This window comes from Ailuropoda melanoleuca, chromosome 2 (genome assembly GCF_002007445.2).
Source record: "Ailuropoda melanoleuca isolate Jingjing chromosome 2, ASM200744v2, whole genome shotgun sequence".
NCBI lineage: Eukaryota > Metazoa > Chordata > Mammalia > Carnivora > Ursidae > Ailuropoda > Ailuropoda melanoleuca.
The window spans coordinates 119672611-119692912 of record NC_048219.1 but is presented as its reverse complement, the minus strand read 5'-3'; the positions used below and the strand labels follow the sequence as shown (position 1 = coordinate 119692912).

Sequence of the window (20302 nt, the reverse complement as noted above, 5' to 3'; positions counted from 1 at the left end):
CATAGAGGCATATGATTCTCATCAGTCATGTAAAGGAAGATTTAACTTTAAAGTGTTATTTAGGCACTAAAAATAAATGGTAGGAAAAATTGCCAAGAAAGGATATAGATGTTTAGTTATTCTAATGACTATTATGTAGAAAAAAGGAAGAAAATATTTTTTCTGAGCTATGGTAACATCCACCTAATAACTCTTATTATAATGGTATTTACTATTTTTAATACACATAGATTCTTATAAAAGAGAAATTCTGCATTTTTAAGAAGAATATTATATGCTAATCACTTGTCTGCAACTCAACTGCTCACCTGAGGTTAAGAAGGCTAACAGTATTTTTGTACATATCTTTTATGTATCTGTTCACAGTGAAAGATATGCAGCAAACCAGGAAGTGAGCCATCTCCTTTAGTGGCCAGAGCTTTTCTATCCTTTCCTTCTCTCTCAGAGTAAAATACAGGAAAGGATAAAGACACATTCAACTTGTTAAAAGACTACATTATCCTGTGAGAAAAGGGCAATGTGTATGCTTCCTTCACCTCTGTTTAAGGAGAAAATCCGTTCCACTTAAGGAATTTCAAGTACAAGCCAACAGGTATTAAACGTTTTTTGTTTATGCTTTTAGAGAGTGGGAAAGCAGAAGGCAGTGGAGACAAGGAAGAATCTTTTGCCTCAGTAATCAATTTCTGCATCAAAACATGTGAGACCATACTTGATTTAGAATAACCGTGACAGTGTGTATGATATTTGTGAGTGTGCATACGTGCACTGGGACGAGGGGGAGCACTGTTCAAGAGGAGTCTGTTAATACCCAGTTCTCATCTTTCTCCCTAAGAAAGACCATTCATTACTGCAAGGGGGTACCTCTTTTAGAGGTCCATTTCAAGGAACTTCTGGACATGAATGTCTATATAATTGGCTATTTTTAACTATCACTTTCCTGAACTTCTCAACTCACTTCAATTTCACCTCCCCAGTCAGAAGGCCCCTCTCCTAATTCTTCCCTAGGCTGAGCCATGAGGAGTGCTCTCAGCTATCCTGCCTTAGCGTAAGCAACTAGAGCTGAGGATCCAGAAGCCACCCTCACAGGAATTCCTCATCACATCCTAGTGTCAGTCCAAAAACAAGTTAAGAGTCTAGATTCTGCAGTGCCATCAGCCCTCTAGCAACCTGTGAACCTCGTGCTTAAGGATCTCTCAAGAGCAAGGCATGAGAATGTTAACCTAGCAGACCTTAGCCCTAAAACAATAATTCTCGACACTGGTTGCACTTTACCATCATCTGAGAAACTTTTAAAAGTAACAATACCAGGATCCTCATTCTCAGAAATTCTGATTTAAATGTTAGGGGTTGTTTTTAATGATTTTAACGTGCATCCATTAGAAACACTATCTTGGATCTAGGAGAAAGAAGGGTGTGCAAATACAAAAAGTATTGCTTTGATAGGGCAAACTGTTAAGAATGGGATAAGCAATTAATCAATAATGGATGTATATATATATATATATGATAAAGATTGAAATATGTTATAAAAACTGATACTGGTGTTTGGACAAATAGAAAAACATGGCTATATTAAAAAAACACTATTATTGTCATTTAGAGCAATTATTTATTATATTTGCCTAATTATGAATTTCAACGATTATGAATACCATTAAATTTACAAATTAACCATGTTAGTTTTAATTAATTAGATTACAGAAATATAGAAACAGAATCATAGGACTGGCTACTTAACTGCACATATACCATCTGCTCACATTTAATGGACATGAACTTACTCATCATTTTAAAGAAGATATTACCCATCAGCAGGGTACTCTGATTAAATATTGAACCAGACAATAGCTGAATATTATAGACCTCTGGATTCCCTTTTATTAAATGAGAAGCAATAGCACATACCCAAACAATTAAATATTTTGAAACATAACTAACAATCCAGTGTTCTTCTGCTTATTTGATACTCACATGATATCATTTTTACATATAAAATCCTTTTTCCTTATATTATTTTCATATAGACTGTATAAATTTCAAAGACAACAAAATTAGAGAATATACAGTAGTAACTCAATAAAATGAATATATTCAGAAGTTAGATGCAAATGGAGTATGCAGAATATTTTTTCATTAGTTTATTATTAAAATTTCAGAAATGTTTTACCCTCATTTCTGATTACTATTTAAGCAGCAGTGGCTTCTGACATTTCAGCATTGAGTTTTCCTGTATCTCTTTTAGTCCAGGGTAGGAAGTGATATTAAAAACAGTTAAGTACATCAGAAGAGCTTTCTATTTAAAGGAATTCTTCAGTGAAAACTTTTCATCATTTACTTTATAGCTTTATAGGTTCAATTTTTCATGTAACAAATTTATTAAAATTTGGCAAAATAAAGTGACTATAGTATGTATTCCTCAGAGGCAAAAGCACAAATATATACCCCCCAAAATATAAAACATACAGGAAACATTATAACCTAACTATACATAATGTATAAATATGAAGTAGATACTTTAAAAAAGTTTTCTTATAAATAAAAATATGTTCATATCATGATATCTGGATGAAAGACAGTATTATTATTTCTGAGATGATGTATCTAACGTTGTAAAGCAGAATATGTGTTTTTAAGTCCCAGGTATTTTGTCTGTTGCGCCATCCTTCTCCTTTACCATATGCATTGTAGGTGGGATGCTTCCTGTTGTTACTATGTCTGGCTTTGCAGACTCAACTTTCAAACACTTTATTTACTTCTCAAATGTGATCCTATAATTGTGCTTTTATTGTCCCCAAGTCAAAGTAAGTTACTAGGATGTGTACTTAGTTTTTCTATTTAATATCCTTAAGAAAAAAATCAAACTTTTTGCTAACTTAAAGGAATTGGAACGGTAACACTGAAAAACAGATACAAAAATTACAATGGAAACAAAGATGAAACCATATAACTTTTATACAAATCCTTGTAACTTATTTATTAGTTTAATCAAAACTTTATTTGTAATTGGAAAACCTTTGATAATTTATTATGAAGCCTTTCTTATCAGACATATCCAGGATTAGTCTATGGGAACAGGATTTCAAACCAGTGTTAGATCAAAAGCGTCCCAGAACAAATTGTGTCTTTAATCTTACACCATCCTGTTTTTCTTTTTTTCCAGCAACATGTATACTATAGTTTAGCAAATTCAAGGTAATTAAAGTAAGCAACTTTATTTACTGAGAAAAAACCCCAAATATACCCCTAAAAAGTTACAGCGGACAAGAGCTTCAGGAACCATAGAACCAACATAAGTGGTTTCCAGGGGCACAGAGTTCCTTTTTAAAAATTTTGTACAAATATGGACATAGCAAAACCCTGAAGAACTATTTAAGGAAATGTTAAAGGAGAACCAAAGGAAATTTAAAGAAATTCAAATAAAGTACAAACAAGCACAAAGAAATAAATAAGTTTAAAAAGTATAATTTCTCATATTACATTAATTATGTTCAAGCCCAAAGTGGATGGTCCAAATTGCTAGGCACCTTGCCTTTCTTCTCTTTCAGCTTCCTATTTTAACCCAAGTGGCAAATATAGATAGACCAGAAGGCAGGGGACTTCAGTCCTAGATATACCACTTGCTATATGATCTTGGATAAACCATTTACCTTTTCTGGCATGGGTCTCTATTTCTTCACCAATAAAACTAAGAGGTTGAAAATTACATGACTTTATTATTATCACCTAGAAATGCCTGTCTTAGAATTCAAGTCATATATCCATTCTCTAAGTACCTGAAACTTTTTAATGTTGATTGCTCTTAAATGCCATGGTCCCTGCCTGTCTTATTTATTGCTGAATAACTGACATATAGCAAATATTAATCGTAGAACAAGTAACTGAATGAATGAATATTTATGCTTCTATATACCACTATGAAAATCCCAAGATTGTTTCTTGAGTCCTAGGTCCCTCTTAACCTAACTACTTATATAGTAAGTATAAACACAACAATGTATGCTTTCTCTCAGAAAAATTCCTGCTTTTAAAAATATTATTGCTCCCTTGAGTCAGGATTTGATGTCCCTTAGCACCTGATGCTAGCCTTAATAACCTAAAATGTCCACAGCAATCTCATTTAAAGAGAATAATTCTTTTCACAAGCCAGAACTTAAAGACTTTAAACATAGCTTGGTATTTTTTAGCAGAAACTTAAAAGTAGTTTAATCACATCAGGATTTAAAAAGTAATTTGAGTTTCAGACTAGGTTATCAGGTGATTGGATCCCTGAGTCTATGCCCTCAATCAGCAGAATTAATGTATCAAAATATCAGAGAGAGAGAAGAGAGAGAGAGAGACAAACATTTTGTAGAACTTGTTTACAAAATTCAAACATTATTTCATGTGGAAGGCAGCAAGGCTATTGTGCCTTTGAGTTAGTATCTTGCTATTTTAGAAACATATGGAACTATCTTTAATTTTCTATAATGTAAGTGGCATTTATGTAAATAAATGTTTGCAAATTATTAGAATGGAATACTAAATTTTAAGTTTTGCTATTTTAAAAAAGAAAATTCATAATAAATTATTTTACATAATCTTACCTCTTAAGCTACTATGAACAATAATTACAAATTTGATATTAGATACTCTTCTATTACTTATTTGTCTAACAAATCATTTACAGATCTCTCAAAATAAATAATTCTGAGTCTTTTGGTCATCACCAGTTATTATTTTTTAGACCCCAACAAAACTGTTTATCACTTTCTTAAATTGATGAATTATAGACACTACATAATATTTTAAACAAGAAAAAACAACTTTTTAATGTTCCTGTAATGTATCTTTATAGAAATATGCCATTCTTATAATCCTAGTGCTCTTCAAAAGTTAACTGTAAAATAATAATTTATTCTCTGAAACTTGGAATTGTTTTTCATAGAAACTAAATATTAACAATGATGGTTAAGTTTCTAGGACCGCTTGGAAAAGCACATTGAACCTATAATATATAGTATGAGAACACTGATAATATGAGAAATAGGGAAGGAGTTTTTGAACTAGTTCATTGGGGGTGGTGGTGAGAAGCCACTGATAACTTAAAAAAAAATATTCAATCCTTATATATCCAAAGAGATATAATTAATCTAATCCCATTTAAAACATTTTTTTCTATATAAGTTTTCAGTGAATAAAACTTAAGAGGATACATCCAAAGGAAACACAAGCCAATAAAATTTTTGAAGAACAGAATAATATAACTTTAACATTTATTTTATTCATTTTGCCAACTAATAGGTTTGTTGTTTGAACACTTAATAAGGAGTAGACATAGCTTGGCTCAAAATACTGGCACATGAAATATTCTGAATTCTAATTTAGTCTTTCTACTGACTTTTCCAGTGCCATGCTTTAAAAGGTCTGCACTTTCTGTATGTCTGTTTCTTTACAGGAAACAATGGGGATGTTTTTCCCACTATCTTTCAACAAGAAGATCAAAAATTTAAAAGTAATGTAAAGAATTGGGAAAATATAAAAGTGTGACATAATTTTCAACTGGTTCGTTAAGTTAAACTGAATTTGTTTTATTCTGCCAAATGAGAAACTACCAAGTTAGACACTCACCATGACATTTAAGTCACCAATTTTTCAATATTACGACTAATATACAGACAACACATATAATCACTAGAACAGATAATACTTTTAGAAACATGTGCCAGGCATATTTAAAGGTGCATATATACATATATACGTGTACACACACACACACGTGTATATATATATCTTTTATCAGATAACCCCTAGGTGGACACAATTGTTACACCTATTTTACTAATGAGGAAATTGAGAACATCATACATATAGGAAATGGTAGAATGAGGATTTGAATCCAGACAGCCAGGCTCTGAAGCCCAGGCTCTTAACTTTTTTTAATTTTTAATTTTATTTTATTTTTTAAAAGATTTTATTTATTTGACAGAGAGAGAGACAGCCAGCAAGAGAGGGAACACAAGCAGGGGGAGTGGGAGAGGGAGAAGCAGGCTCCTAGCAGAGGAGCTTGATGTGGGGCTCGATCCCACAACACCGGGATCACACCCTGAGCCGAAGGCAGATGCTTAAAGACTGCGCCACCCAGACGCCCCCCTCTTAACTTTTTTTTTTTTAATACTGCCTATTTAATGTGGGGAAACTAGATAAAGAAAAGTAACCTATTTACATTTTATTGCACTTAAAAATTACCAAAAACACTGCATTAGCTAGGAGTAGAATATTTAAATTAACGAAGTGTGACCATTTATTCAAATTTCTCTAATATCTGAGTTCCACAATATTTATAGGTGCCCATTTTATTAGCTAAGTGCAGGAAAGCAAAAAGATAAGAGTAGATCAGGTCCATGTGTAAAATTTCAGAGAAAGTTTTAAAATATTTTTAGGAATAATGGATAATTTTATTTTTTAAAAAAGGAGAAAAATTTAAATTATTTCATAATTTCACAAAGATTCTGAAACATGGTTATTACTAATAGAAGCAGAGAAAGAAAAGGAAAGGAAATTAAATTTTAGTGATTGTCTGCAACATGCTAGGACTTCATATGCACTTTTTAATAGTCACAACTCTGTGAGAAATGAGTCATTATATAAATTTTACAGATAACCTCAAATTCAGAACCTTACCAGCTCACCAAAGGTTGCATACTATACAATCAGTATATGGAGCCACTGTTCTAACTCAGGACTGTCTCTGAAGCTCTAAAAGTTTTTCCTTATTAATAAAAAAATTATGGTTATCATTGATCATCTGTGAATACTCTAGTTATACTACAGCTTTGTAGTATGTCTGAAATTCTGGAATTGTGATACCTCCAGCTTTGTTTTTCTTTCTCAAGATTGCTTTGGCTATTTGGGCATCTTTGTTGTTGCTTTTTTTGTTTGTTTTTTGTGAAACCATACAAATTTCAGTAATATTTGTTCTAGTTCTGTGAAAAATGCTGTTGGTATTTTGATGAGGATTGAACTGAATCTGTAGATTGCTTTGGGTAGTATGGACACTTTAACAATATTAATTCTTCCAACCCATGAGCATGGGTTATCTTTCCATTTGTTTGTATCATCTTCAATTTCTTTCATCAGTGTTGTATAGTTTTCTGAGTACAGGTGTTTCACCTACTTGGTTAAGTGTATCCCTAGGTGTTTTATTCTTTCTGGTACAATTGTAAATGGAACTTTTTTCTTAATTTCTCTTTCTGCTACTTCACTGTTAGTATATAGAAATCCAACCAATTTCCAGTTATGGAATGAATAAACCACAGGAATAATAGGTAAAGCATAGGGAATATAGGCAATGGCATTCTAATAGCGTTGCATGGTCACAGATGGTAGCTACACTTGCAGTGAGCATAACGTATAGAGTTGTTGAATCAATGTTACATACCTGAAACTAACATAATGTGTCAACTACACTCAAATAAAAAATTACACAGTTCATTCCAAAGATAAAAATATATAGAAATACACTATTAAATTCAATATTTAATTTTAAGCATAAATTTCATAATCTTCCTTTTCCAAAGCAAAGGTTATATCAGGTTAAAATGGTATTTGTCTCACTTTTATGTTTTTTTTTCACTTTTATGTTCTTAACAGAATTTATGCCAATGGTACTTATAAGCAGTGATATTATATGAAGAATATACTTCCAATTTTTTTTTTTTTGGTTGTTAAGGGTATTAAATAAGATAATGTATGTAAAATGCTTAGCAAAGTGAGTGTCAAAAAGGAAGCACTCAATACATGTTAGTGATTACTACTGCAGTAAAAATTCCTATCCAGCATTCTTTAATCATAATTCTTACGGTCTAAACTTTATTTGATAAAGGAACTTCAGTGGGGTATGTCTCATACCAATCAGCTTATCACAGAACTAGGGATCTCTGGAATACACTTAGACAGAAAGACAAGTAGGAAGGTGTAAAACAAGGAACATGTCAATCCCTAAACAACTCCCAAGTGATTCTTCACTTCTGTTTAAAAGGTATCCCGACCCCCTAGAGTTATTCAATAAATTTTGGAAACCATCTTTTCAACACTAATAAGCTTCCCAAACACTTATGTTCTATGAATGAAATCATAAGTGGTCTGCTAGACACTGTATGAAAAATAAACCAACGCTAGTGATAGCGTCTCAGTAAGAATGTCCTATAAATTAGTAAAAAAGCAAGTAAGTGAATAAAGCAGCACTAAACTCAATTCTGCAGTTTTTAATTTCAGATGTTAACCTGCTTTAGAAGCATGGTCTGCCATTTCTGAGAATGCCAGAAAGTTAAATTCAAAATCAACCTGATGGATGACGCACTGGCAGAATTCATCAACCAACAGTAATGTGATGCACCTTGTCTATTCGATGAATCCTTGTATATATTTTACATCATCCTTACAATTTAACACATCTTTGCGACATTTTGGCCTTAATAAAATTCAAGTGACTTAACCCACTTTTTATAATGCTCTAGTATTTGGGGCATTTCTTGAACTTTTGTTATTAATTAGATTGTTTATTACGTAGCACAGAAATTGTTGTTCAAAGAGGCTTAAAACTTAAAGATCAACATGAATATATTTTATCAGCAATATAAGTTAAATGGAAAATAACAATTAAAAATTAAATTTCTTCAACTTTGTCTTTAAAACTACTATTCCAATCGAGATACATCATATTTTCAAGGATAATATTGAGGCCTGAAATAGTTAATGGAACTTAATAATTTATAATTAATTCTGACTATATAAATTAATTTAAAGATAATCAAAATAAAGTTGGCACTGTATTGTGATTAGTTTGTAAGTTTGCTTTTCTTAACGGAATTAAAAAAAATTTTGTATTCTAATAACATCAACACAAACACACCCTAGATTCAGCATACTCAATTTGTGAATATTGTCTTCTACTCTGTCTCTCTTGGTTTGCTCCAGATATCACAATGTGATATATCCAGGTGCCAGTTAAAGGTCTTTTCAAGTTGTCCCACTGAATATGTGCCTTAAGATCATTTGCTATGATATCCTACACCAGCCTAGCACACTTGAAGGCTTTTTCTTTTTCTTCATTATTTACAAGTCAGTCAGTCACACCCAGGATATTTTCTTGAATACATATTCATTTTAATTCCCTTTCTTGCTTTTCTTTTCTAGCCTCTACCTACTTGTGTTTAAGGCACAATGTTATGGTCACTACTTTCTATTGTTTTCTGTGTTAAAGGGGTTTTATACGACCTGACCACTATAACCATGATTCCATGGGAAAAAGCACTGTGAGTTTAAGGTGAAATAAAAATGAACTCTTATAACACAACCCTTTTATAAGTAGTAGTAAGTTTTTGCACTGAGCATAAAGAATATTAGTCTAAGTATAAATATTAATCCTAAGGGTAAAGAAAACATTGGCCTACAATATCTTGCAGTTTGATTCCTACATAAATCTCTAGCATCACCTTTTAATATGCACTTCCTAGTTCTTACAATTTCTGTCATTCTGACCATCATTTAATGTTAGGTACTATGCTCTCTCCCTCCTTGGTACCTTTGTACATACTATTCGAATCTTCTTTCTAGAGAACTTTTCTCCCTCTTGATCAAGTTAACTAATTCATCAAGATTTCAGAAAACTAAACGCTTTCACCAAAAAACAAAAACAAACTTCCCTTGATCCCAATGATCAGTTAAATTCTTCTTCTAAAAGCGCTCATATTAAATACCATGTATCTCTCCACAGCAATTGGAATAGTTCCAACTTTGCACTTATTTATATGATTATTGGATTAATATCCATATCTCTAGGATAAGTCTAGAAGAGCAAGATCCACGTCTATTTTTGGTCACTGTTCCAGTGAGCACATAATAGGTTTCAACATATATTTGTTGAAAAAAAGACATTGGCCAACCACGGATAAAAAAAAAAAAGAGAGAGAGAGAGATAATGAATACTGAGTCAATGACCCCTACATAAGAGAAAAATCACTGATTTTTCAAGTGAAAACAATACAGAGCCATATTTGATAGAACTCTTTAAAACTGACATTTTTCAGAGAAAAAAAGTTCAATTTGTGATGGTAGGAATAGGGGGAATGGTAATTGACATGATGGGGCCAGCTGGAAATAAATTATGCCAGATGCAAATAAAACTTAAGTAAATGGAGAAAACAAAGTATACCTTTGCTATTTTTAGAACTTATATATAAGATTCATAGTTTTAATTGTATACTATTTACTATTGATCCTGGGGACCAACTTGGGTATTAATTTTAATTATAAAAGGAAAAAGAACCTCAGCTAGTATCCTTGGATAAATTTTTCCTGTTTTAACTACATAGTGTTTCATTTCCAACTCATTCAGAATATACTTGCTTTAGACTCTTGACAAATTTTCCAGTTATAATTGCAAAGAACTGTTCACTTTCCTATGTTTCATGCAAGTTATTTTTTCCCTATTTCTTTTCTAATCTGCATTCTTGGAAATAAAGTGTTAAAAACATAAATGCAAGGTATATTATTTCTAACCCCTTTTTTAATTTACCAGGTTATTTTGAATTTTAATCGTAGCTTTCAAGCTACTAAAAATAAGCTTCCCCATCTTTTCATTGCATTGCTAGCTTTGTCTTAACTTGAATTACTCTCTCCTGAACCAACCTACGATTTCTCCTCTACCTAAACTCTGATTAACTCATGTCCTCCCAAGAAGCCACTGTGATTAACTCTACAGAATTCTAATTGCTTCTTTACTCTGCATATTTTCATACTCAGTTTAATGTTATTTTACAAAAGCTCCTGAAGTGTTTTCCAAGTACATGCTTCAGACACTTTAAAAAAAAGACTTAATCTTAAAAACTTGCTTTATCTTTGTCTTCTAATCAAACCACAACCTGAATACAGAAAAATTATAAAAATGTTAAGTGACTATGCCATCTGTATTTTGAACGAGCATATAATTTGGAGCACTGATTAAAATAATAAGAGTCTATCTTAGGTCCAACATATATCTTATCTCAGACTAAAACTGACTTATTGTCACCACTTTGTAACTGACATTCTTCACCATCAGTTCCCTAGTCAATATTTTCCCAGGTAAGTGAGAAATGTATTTTGCAATAAGAAGCGAAGTATTTCAAAGTCAGGATAGATTATATCCATTGTTCCTCCCTCAACTGACTACACTTTTCACCCTGTTAGATAAGATTAGATCAGTCTAACAGACTTTATTCTGTATCAAGCTATGATGATTGTTAGCCAATACTCAATTCTCTTCAAGGTATTCAAGGGATATATTCATGTGACGATTAGGTGATAGGACTGCAATTTTCCTGTATCATTCCTTTTCTCATTCCTTTAATACGTAATCATATTTTTCCATTATAAAATTACTACATGAATATAAACTTATTGTTAAAAATAAATCCAAGTAATGCTAAAGTATACAAATTATAAGAGTTCTTAATCTTCCAGCATCCCACTTACACACTTTCTATAAACCAAGGATATAATTTGCTACATATTTTCCAGACTTTTTCTTAATGTATTTACATAAACATAAGACATATCTTATACATTTTTTATTTTATAAATATATGTGCACATGATATGACATATGTATTATATGTACATAAGTATATAGTCTTATATAATACATGCATATTATTCTGTGTGCATTTTTTTACATAAATGGGATCATAGTGTACATATTTTTTGTCACACATTTTCAATTTAGCTTATCTTAGAGATCTTTCCATGATTTTTTTAGCTTACAAATCCAAATTTTGCATGGTTGTTGGTAGTTCTTATCCTCAGAGACCACAGGTAGCATTTTTTAACTTTCTTATAAAATTTCAAAATAAATGAATCATTTCTTTCAGTGCCTGGGAAATGAGTAATGTAGTTTTTTCCATCATAATATATTTTAATTAAAAGCATTTTAGCAAGTAATCATTGAATTTAATATGATTTTTCATCTTTCCTTAAATGTTTAAACCTCTTATAAGCTTGTATTTTAATAAAAAATATATGTATGTACATAAAGAATGTACACATTTAGGAATCAAGGTCCAAAATTAGTAAAAAGTAAAATTTAGTTTATAAAAAGAGAAAACAATATAGCAAATTTGCCTACTCATTAGAAAAATTAAACACATACACATATAACTCATTTTCTAAATCAATGAGGTAGACTGCACAAAAACATTGAAGCTGCCGAAGAAATGTTTTTAAAGAATTCTTAAGAGCAACAAAAAAAACGAAACGAAACAAAACAAGAAAACAACCTTTTAAAACAGTTTACCAACATACTAAGAACACAGAAATCACAAACAGCAGGAGCAGCAGACCAGAAAAGCAACATAAAATTAAATTAAAATCTGTATTATGTAGGTCTAGTCTCCTCCCATACATATAACACTGGAGTAATGTGATTGTTACTTTTGTTTTCTAATAGGCAACATATTGCTATGCTCTTCAAACTGGAAACTGGAGTTGAATCAATTAGCAAACAAACACATCTACTATAGAATTTACTAATTTAAAAAACAACAACTAAAATGGGTCATTTAAATAAGATATGTAATAATATAAGCTGTTAGGTTTTATTATCAAAAGAAACTGCTGAAGGAAATGCTATTCTACTTCTGGTAGAAAATAAGTTTCATTTTTAGACTTCACTGAAAGAATTAATGTTAATACCGCCCAAATGAAAAAAGTATTCATAAGGAATGGCATGATTTAGGAAAGCCTATGGCTACACAAAATCATTGCCATAATTATTGGTGATATTTGTAGCTGGTATAAAGCTTTCTGATATATAGTGAACTGAACACTGCAGCTTTAATTGAAGTTTGAATGTTATAAACAGTTAGATGTCTGGCTCTGGCCTGCATTCTAATACCATCAGCAGAACAGAGATGGGAAGTATAAACAAACCTTTTAACTAGATTACAGTCTCTAAAATGGCCAAGAAATCCTTCAGCACAAACTCCTGTGTGACAAATGTGGGAGAAGGAAAATGATTTTGGAATAATGCTAAGAAATAGTCTCTATATTTCTGTCATTACTGGAACATGTATTTGACTTTCCAAATATTGGCTTAATATTCATTAATGATAAACTTTACATTTAACTTTCCAAATAAGTAAAAATCCTTTTTATCTTACACAGCAGCTGCTTTTTATATCAGTATATTCCAAGTAAAGAAGCTATTTAGAAATCAATACTTTTCTTTTGTTGAATGTGGAATACTTGCCTCCCCCAACATTAGTGACTGTATGTATACAGCCAAGATTATTATTTTTAGATAGTAATATTAAGAATGTATGGATTGAGTTAATTAACACCCAACCGATCAGTAGACATTTCTGGACTCAAGGTATATAAAAAATAATAGCTTTGGATATAAGGATAGATCTTAATATAATTTAGCATTCAGTCAACCTTAAGAAACATTTTAGGTTTACTTCCAACTTTCAAGATACAGACTTTAAATTTTAAAAAAGGGAGCACAAGAATGTAAATTTTAACCCTAGCACCATAGAGAAATCTTTCCTCTAATCGCTTAAATCTTGGTTGGTCGGCAAACAACTCAGCGAAGCATGGATGTGCAAAAATTTTCACCATTACAAGGTAGGTGACTGATTTATATAACTCATTTGAGTCCTTTAAAAAACAATATGTTCTAATAAATTACTCAATAACATAGAATTTAATTACAAGTTCTAAGAAAAGGTTATATAGGCCAACTGAAGTAGGACTCAATTTAGAATTAGTTACATAGAACTTTGTATGAAATATATGCTTTTCACCAGGTACGATATCATTAGTGATCTTCTTTTCCACCATGTGCAGCTATATTAGAAGATATACCTTAATATATATATGTCAAGCCTGGTTCTCACCCTGGCACTCTGAAAAATTATATGAGTCATTCCAACTTCTGAAATCTTACATGATATTATAGAAATACCTAAAACAGAAACAATGATGAGTTAGAATCTTTACTTTCAACCTTTACCTTTAGGTATTGCCTTTGCCTAGGAATCACCTTTAGGTTATCTAAGGATATGGTCTATTTGAGACCACAGACTTACTCTATCCCACTGATTACTGAGATTATTCGTTAAAGCAATAAAACCAATTTGTTTAAAGTTTCCTCTCTGAAATATAATAGATTACAGAGAATTCTTTAGCATTTAAAAACATATCCAAATTCTACAGGTCATAATGCATCGGCATATTATATATATAGAATAATATAGTCAATTTATGCATATAGGATGAATGTGTATTTACTTAGGATGCATATGAAAATTACTTGATTAACAACATTGAATTTTTAGAAATTACTCTTTTCTACCAGAAGCAAAGAATGTAAAAGCAAATCTGGTTAGCTGGGGCAAATATTTTTTAATTTAGTAGCTGCTTTAAAGAACAACTATATAATAATTTAGGTATCTAGAGAATCCAGCAAGTTGTCCATTCTCATACTAAAAATATTTCTGACTTTACATAGTACTAAAAAGGGTACATTAGGGGCGCCTGGGTGGCTCAGTCGTTAAGCGTCTGCCTTCGGCTCAGGGCATGATCCCAGAGTCCTGGGATCAAGCCCCACATCAGGCTCCTCTGCTGGGAACCTGCTTCTTCCTCTCCCACTCCCCTGCCTGTGTTCCCTCTCTTGCGGGCTGTCTCTCTCTCTGTCAAATAAATAAACAAAATCTTAAAAAAAAAAAAAAGGAGTACATTAAACAATTCTATATGTGTAATGTACTAATTATGAAAATCTTATAAGGTACAGGGTCCAGAAGATATGTATCTATACACACCCAATCACTAGGCAATATATGTTCCCTCTGTGTAGAGGTTTTCCATTAAAAAATTTACATTAATATTTACAGTAAATATTCATTGGGTCACGAATTGTTAGAACCTTCAAGATTCACCTAACAAAATGCTAAATGTAACCCATGCAAGAGAAAGGAAGTTCAATATATGGAAAGCCTAAATGTAATTTTTGCCATACAGAAAGAAGACTGACTTTATGTATACAGCCGACCCATGAACAATGAGAGTGCTGACCTCTGTGCAGCTGAAAATCCCGTATAAGTTCTGACTCCCCTAAAACTTCACTACTAAAAGCCTACTATTGACCAGAAGCCTTACCGATAACATAATCAATTAACACATATTTTGTATGTTACATGCATTACATATTGTACTCTTACAATACGGCTAGAGAAAAAAAGTGTTAAGAAAATCATAAGGCAGAAAAAGTATACTTACAGTACTGTAAGAATTCTGCATATAAGTGAACCCATAGTTCAAACCTGTGTTGTTCAAGGGTCAAGTGTATTTTATTTCAAGTTGCACACTGGTCTGCATCTACGTTCCTTATAAAGAACTGTGTTTGTTTACTGTTTTTCTGTCCTTGTAAACTTTTAGAAATTTTCCATCACTCTAGCAATAAGCTACTGGGGCCATGATTTTACTAATGTTTACCAGAGTACTTACTGACTAATACAAGCTACTGTGACTGTGCTTTAAATTTAAAAAGTGTTATGAATTTACCGTGATTATTTTGCTCCTATCTGTAAAATGCTATTTTGCCAAGAATAGGTTTCCCCATTTGTAATATGGGAACAATGTTCAAAGTTCACAGGACCAGTGTATTTATCACAGTGTTAGGCACTTAGAATAAATGGTAACCATGATTATTACTAGAATAAAAAGTTAAGAATGAATTTGGAAAAGATCCAAATTGACCTTCAGACGTCTATGTACCTTCACAAGATACTGTACCAGCAAGAGAGGCCCTCCTTTCAAACTGTGAATCAATATTATTCTAAAAAGTACAGTTTAAGGGGGACAAAGAAAATCCAGGAAATTTCTCTCTAATATATTTTTAAATTACATATGAAAGCCATGATAGGAACCAAGATAGTATCCTTTGGTTTTGAAACATCCATAACTAAGAAACTTCCAAATCATTTTACTGAAGTTGTATCACATAATCAAGATTTAAAATTGCAACTAATCAATTTAGAGCTAGAACTGGAAGCTTCTAATAAGGTTATTGGAGGAATTTATCTAGTACACACTGAAAATTCCAAAACTCCTAAATAGTATATACTGTAATTATTCCATGATAATTAAATTATACTGTTAGCTTAAACTATAGAAATTAACTAAATGATCAAAATGATAATGTACCATGTCTTCCAATGAGCCATGAAAGATAACCTGTTATATGAAATGTAAAAGAAAAAAAGTTACTTTTGAGAAAAAAAAAAGTTTAAGTTTGGAGAGTTTACATTTGGCATTTTGGGGGGAATAATTTAATGAGATATTTCAATGAACAAGGTTGATAATATTCAAATAAAAGTATATATCAATAAAATACTAGCAATGATAGCCACATAAACTAATTTTATGGTCTAAAATTAATGAATTATATACAGAATAGAAATCCCCAGAATACAGTATTAAGTGGAAAATTTTTCTTTATATTTTTCTATTTTAATAAAATACAGCAAAATCCTTCTTAAACATGCATTTTTCCACCTAACAGTATCCATTTAGTTAATATAAAATTTATTTAGGAAAAAACATCAAAATAAAGTTATGACCAATATATGTGTGGAATACAATTAAAATATCTCTTCACATTAAACTGTAGGGACCATCCTTGATTCTCAGATGCCTAGCACAGTGCCTGACAGACAGTAGATGTTCAGTAGATGTTTAACGAATACCTAAATACAAACTGTTTTGCACATACATTCAAAATCCAGACAAGTTTGCAAAGGTACATAAGTTGGACATAGGCTTTCTGGCTGACTTCATGGGGTCCCAGTGATGACTAGGAGTAAATCTTCATATCCATAGAAAACTGGAAAGTTGATAATTGTCTGGGTAAGGACCAAAAAAACAAAGTCAGGGAAACATGTCACCTAAGTAACAGTTGCTTTATAGAGCTGGTAAAAGTGGCCTAATCATTCCAATATCTTATTGCACTTGTCACTCAATGAAATGAAATTTAAGTGTATCTTGAACATTTGCTAGTATATTTTTAATTGGAATTTTTTTTGAAATCTCTTATTAAAAATAAATTACTTTTGTAAAATTGCATCCTGTACAAGGATTAAAGGGAGTATGTTTTTCTTTCTATAAGTACTATATTGTTAATGGGATTTAACTTGGCTTACAGAAAAAGTAAGAGCTACAGTAAAAATAAATTTAAAAATTCATGGTAGTGGAGAAATTGTAGCAGAGAGGAGAAGAAAGGAAAAAGGAAGAAAGGAAAGGAATCCCACATATGGGAGTAAAGAAATTCAAACATGCCTAACTCTATTATTAATTATGACAAACAACCAGTAGGGCCTACTGTGCACCAGACACTGCTGTGAGGGATATAAAATGTTAACATGACAAAAATCCTTGGTCTTAAGTGGTTCACAGAGCAAGACTAACAGGTAAACGTTTATAATACAATATTCATCATTCTTATATATATGTCTTTAATCCAAGAGTAAGAAGTATATTTACTGATTAATTAGAAGTGCAGAGAAAAAATAAGCATCAGGGAAAGCTGAAATAATTCGCAAAATAGTAACTATCCAGAACGAGAGAAATCAGTACCTCTTAAATCAACAACAAATAATTGAATTATAAATAGACAAAATTTTGGCTTAAAGCTATTTACCTAAATATTCTTAGAATAATATGCCTCCATATAAAATCCCTAAGTGGTATACACAAAATTGTGAATGACAGTTTCATTTCTGACAAAAGAAAATGAGGTAGTATAGCACAGTGAATGTTAAGAGACCTAAGTTCTCTGGTCCATGCTCTACCCACTCAGAGGCCTTGGAACCTAGGCAAGTTCCTCAAGCTCTCTGAACTTCAGCAATACGGAAAATGAATTGCTGGATAAAGTGACCTCCAAGATATCACTTAGATGAAAATTACAGTCCTAAAATGTCTTAATGTTTAAAAAATAAGTCATAATAAAAAAAGGTTGTCTAAATATAAATCATTATCCCACTTAGAGGAAGTCCAGAATTCTCAAACCACGCAGAGCTACCCTAGGAGTGGTGGGATAAAGGAACAGTTTCAAAAGAAAAGCAGACATAAATTAAGTAAAGGTATTATACTTAAGACTGTAAATTTTCACTCAGCTGCCAACCCGGGGCAACTACCACCCAATTATATACACAATTTGCTTTACTTAAAATTGATTTCTTCACTAAGTTCTACTTTCTCCCTCTATGTTATGGCTGAGGAATTAGGGTGAGGACAAGAAATCCTAGGTGGACCTGAAATAGTTAGTATTGATGTTGGGAGAAAAACTTGAACCTGACACAGATTTCTGCTGAAGTGCACCAATTACACCTGAGAGAAAGGTAAGAAATTGTTCAAATCGATGACAGAAAGGAGGGAAATAAGACCATATTGTTTACTGCTACACAGCTTTTTTCCGTGTCTAAATGTCTACTTTTGCACACATTAATGAAAATTTTACAGAACAAGTTTCTACATTTGCAGTGCGTTTCTGCCACTAAAATAGAAGCACATTATGTTTTGGCTCTACCATCAAGAAAATAAAAAATTAAAAGTATTACCATGTTTTAAGAATATATCCATCTAGATTTATTTTTCTTCAATCCTTTCTATTTGATCAAATTGCTGTTTTCGTATTACCAGTCTGATCATAAAATTGCTGCTTTACAGAAGAATATTTTTTGCTGACATAAATTATGGGATCAGAGATACCAATGCAGTTACAAAAAAGGGTGTGTGTGTGAGAGACAGAGAGAGAGAGTGTGTGTGTGTGTGTGTGAGAGAGAGAGAGAGAGAGTGTATATATGAATGTGTGCATCCATCTTCAAGGAAAGAATAAAGAAATGTATGTATGAAACAAAATGCTACTTTCCAATGTAAGCCCTAGTAAAAGGCCTACAATGGAAATATACTTTCCAGCATTTGTAAAATAAAATACAGCACTGAATTTGAAAGCCATAGTGATTTTTATGAAAACTGTTATTCTATAAACCTAAACCTGGATTTATCTTTCAATTTATGTCTAACTACAATGAATATACTAACTACGACTTCATGATTTGACTCATGAAAATGTATTTTAGAAATTTGTCTCCTTTCATGTACAGTGAGCAATTTGGTTCAGTACCTCAAGAGATGAAAAACTCATCTCAATTTACAACACTAAATAAATAATTCAGTTAAAACTGAAAGTGGTACCAATCCAGCAAACTATTGATGGAGAGGTTTGGCCTTCCATGAAGCCAGAACAACATAAAGTTTTCAATGGGGATTACTTGCTCAGGCAAGTTACAAAGATTAGAAAAATACCCAGATTAATTAGGAAATAGCTAATATTCTCGTCTTATGGAAAACAAATATCAAGAACGTATGTACGGAGAGATAATACCGGTGGTATTTAAACTTTGAGCATTTTAAGCTTTGAACTTTACATGCTGATATATGAAACAAACATTTAACAAAAAAAAGCAGTAATACAAGTCAAAACCTAACCAAAGGCCTCTATCAACTAAAAATTTGAGATCTTCCATTCAAGTCAGACACAACAACAACAAAAAAAAGGAAAATTAAACCCAGAAAGCAAAAACCAATCAAGTCTGTTCCAACACTGAAGTCAATTTCCAAATCACATACAGAACCAAAAAGGGGAAAACACTCAGGTCTACAAATGGATAAGCAGTTCCAATACAATCCAGATCCCGACATTTTCCCACTCAGAAACAAATGCAGTGGAGCTTTTCCTGGGGAAAAAGGAAAAAAGCTCTCCAAATGAATTTTTTCAAGTGACATCTAGAAAGTGTGCCTCTGTCTCTTTCCCTGGCGCCTCATTGGAGGAAGGAGGGGGTTGTTTTTGTATTCTCCCCCACTGGAGCAAGACACAATCAGATGTTAGCTGGAGAAGAGAAACCACTTTTGACAACAGCAAATAAAAATAAAAGTGCCCTTCCTCCTCTGACAGGATGGGCACCCACCCCACACACCCCTCCCCACTCCAACCCCTCCTTCACTCCCCCCCCCAGCACCACCCCCTCCTCACCCCGGAGCTCCACTGCGTATGTGGTTTGGTGCTACTGTTGCCCCGGAGTTAAAGTCAGAGCCAGAGGAAGGCAATGAAGCCCCCACAGACACACTTACCTTTCCTGCCCCCCACTTTTGAGTGCCTTCCCTGGAGCTGTGGAGGATGACACAAAGGGTAATAAAGGGGGGGGGGGGGGGGGGGGGGGGGGGGGGG

At 32.4% G+C, this 20302-nt stretch overlaps 1 protein-coding gene across 6 annotated transcripts in view; it reads right to left on the bottom strand.

The window, feature by feature from the left end:
* The window catches only part of MBD5 (methyl-CpG binding domain protein 5), a 448730-nt gene extending 428428 nt beyond the window's left edge, over positions 1-20302 (bottom strand). For 5 of the 6 annotated variants that reach the window (XM_034654544.1, XM_034654540.1, XM_034654547.1 and 2 more), the window contains exon 1: positions 20206-20302. The gene's annotated coding sequence lies outside the window, so the exon portion shown is untranslated. The remainder of the gene's footprint in view (positions 1-20205) is intronic. The other variant, XM_034654542.1, reaches the window with a different exon arrangement.